General features: G+C 41.8%; 1 protein-coding gene across 1 annotated transcript in view; it reads right to left on the bottom strand.

Annotated features, from left to right (window-relative positions):
* Positions 1–2,500, bottom strand: part of LOC135537011 (G protein-coupled receptor kinase 5-like) — an 81,987-nt gene that overhangs the window by 54,851 nt on the left and 24,636 nt on the right. The gene's annotated exons all lie outside the window — the stretch shown is intronic.

A 2,500-nucleotide genomic window follows, 5' to 3' on the forward strand; every position in this document is an offset into this window, starting at 1 on the left:
CACTGAAAGACCCGAGCAGACACAACAAAGATATAGTTTGTGTGTGTGTGTGTGTGTGTGTGTGTGTGTGTGTGTGTGTGTGTGTGTGTGTGTGTGTAATTACGCAATCAGAACATCTGCAATACAGTCATGTATTACGGTCTATAACACAGGAAACACCGAAAGGTCCACTCTCCCACACACTCTCACACACACACACACTCTCTCACACCCCCCCCCCACACAACCTCTGGAGGAGCTGCACGGGGAATGTATTGGCTGCATCCCAAATTCCACTCTAATCCCTAGATAGTGCACTACTTTTGACCAGAGTTGGCACCCTAATTCCTAGATAGTGCACTACTTTTGACCAGAGTTAGCACCCTAATCCCTAGATAGCGCACTACTTCTGTCCAGGGAATCTGGTGCAATTTATTTTTCATTTAATCAATATGGAAGCCAAATGTCAAAATCTGTTTTCATAGCGCACACACACACACACACACACACACACACACACACACACCCCAGATTTGTCATGAAACCAGACTCTTGACTTCCATAGCGATAACAGGTTTAGTATCGCGATCCTCCACACCAACACGAAACCAACAACATATTATTTTATCCTACTGATCGACAAGCATAGAAGAACTAAATGTTTTTTTTATTTTATCCAAAAAAAGAGGACGCTGTCTCTTTAAGACGTTTGCATAGAAGAAGTACTAAATGTTTTTTCTTTTATAAAAAAAGAGGATGCTGTCTCTTTAAGACGTTTGCATAGAAGAAGAACTAAATGTTTTATCTTTTATAAAAAAAGAGGACGCTGTCTCTTTAAGACGTTTGCATAGAAGAAGTACTAAATGTTTTTTCTTTTATAAAAAAAAGAGGACGCTGTCTCTTTAAGACGTTTGCATAGAAGAAGAACTAAATGTTTTTTCTTTTATAAAAAAAGAGGACGCTGTCTCTTTAAGACGTTTGCATAGAAGAAGAACTAAATGTTTTTTCTTTAAAAATAAAAAAAAAGGGACGCTGTCTCTTTAAGACCCAGGACCGACTTCACTCATAGAGGATCAGGGAGGGAGAGATGATCAAGTGAATGAATAAGGTTTCTGGTGACGATCAAGCTTTGAATATCAACACATGTAGCTTTTTTGGTTGGTATATTATCACAAAGTACGAGGAGTAGTGAATGTTAGCTCTGGCTGTTAGCTCTGGCTGTTAGCTCTGGCTGTTAGCTCTGGCTGTTAGCTCTGGCTGTTAGCTGGAAGCTACCGCTATCTTCTAGCATTGTCAAGTTATTCTAGCCTGTAATGGACATTGTTTTGCGAACAGTAATTAACACTTTCAACATTTCCACAAGTGTGTAAAGGGGACATGGTCTGCGCTGACAGACTTGATCCTCCCTCCAATCAGCAGACGACGTGAGACACATTGACAGGAAGTACCGAAAGTTATAGAACCGTTACTCATGTTCTCTGTATCGAAAAAGTTGAGAAGTTTTGGAATACTGAGTCACACTGACACACACACACACACACTTCCTGTCCCCACCCTGTGACTGTGGCGAGAAACAGGAAGGAAGTCCACTTCCTCTCTGACAGACACACCCCAGTGACACACACACACACACACACACACACGATCATTCACACACACACAGGCATGAACGTACACACACACACACACACACACACACAGTCTTGTACAACTAACCTTGTGGGGACACATAATTCAGTCCCATTCTAAATCCTGTTATTCCCCTAACTCTAACCTTAACCTCCTAGAAATAGAATTTGACCTTGTGAGGACCTCTGGTATAGTTAAATAAGTCCACACACACACTCTCAATGTAGACTGGTGTAGAATCTGCCAAAAGGCCACATGGACGGTCGAAGGAATGTTGGAGCAATTTATAGTAGTTACAGACTGATGAACAGTCCTCTCCCCTCACACACACACACACACACACACACACACACACACACACACACACACACACACACACTACAGTGTCGTCATACCACTGGCTTATACCACTAACAGTCAGTAACACACAGTGTTGTGATACCACTAACAGTCAGTAACACACAGTGTTGTGATACCACTAACAGTCAGTAACACACAGTGTTGTGATACCACTAACAGTCAGTAACACACAGTCAGTAACACACAGTGTTGTGATACCCATAACAGTCAGTAACACACAGTCAGTAACACAGTGTTGTGATACCACTAACAGTCAGTAACACACAGTGTTGTGATACCACTAACAGTCAGTAACACACAGTCAGTAACACACAGTGTTGTGATACCACTAACAGTCAGTAACACACAGTGTTGTGATACCACTAACAGTCAGTAACACACAGTGTTGTGATACCACTAACAGTCAGTAACACACAGTCAGTAACACACAGTGTTGTGATACCACTAACAGTCAGTAACACACAGTGTTGTGATACCACTAACAGTCAGTAACACACAGTGTTGTGATACCACTAACAGTCAGTAACACACA

This window comes from Oncorhynchus masou, unplaced genomic scaffold (genome assembly GCF_036934945.1).
Source record: "Oncorhynchus masou masou isolate Uvic2021 unplaced genomic scaffold, UVic_Omas_1.1 unplaced_scaffold_698, whole genome shotgun sequence".
Taxonomy (NCBI): domain Eukaryota; kingdom Metazoa; phylum Chordata; class Actinopteri; order Salmoniformes; family Salmonidae; genus Oncorhynchus; species Oncorhynchus masou.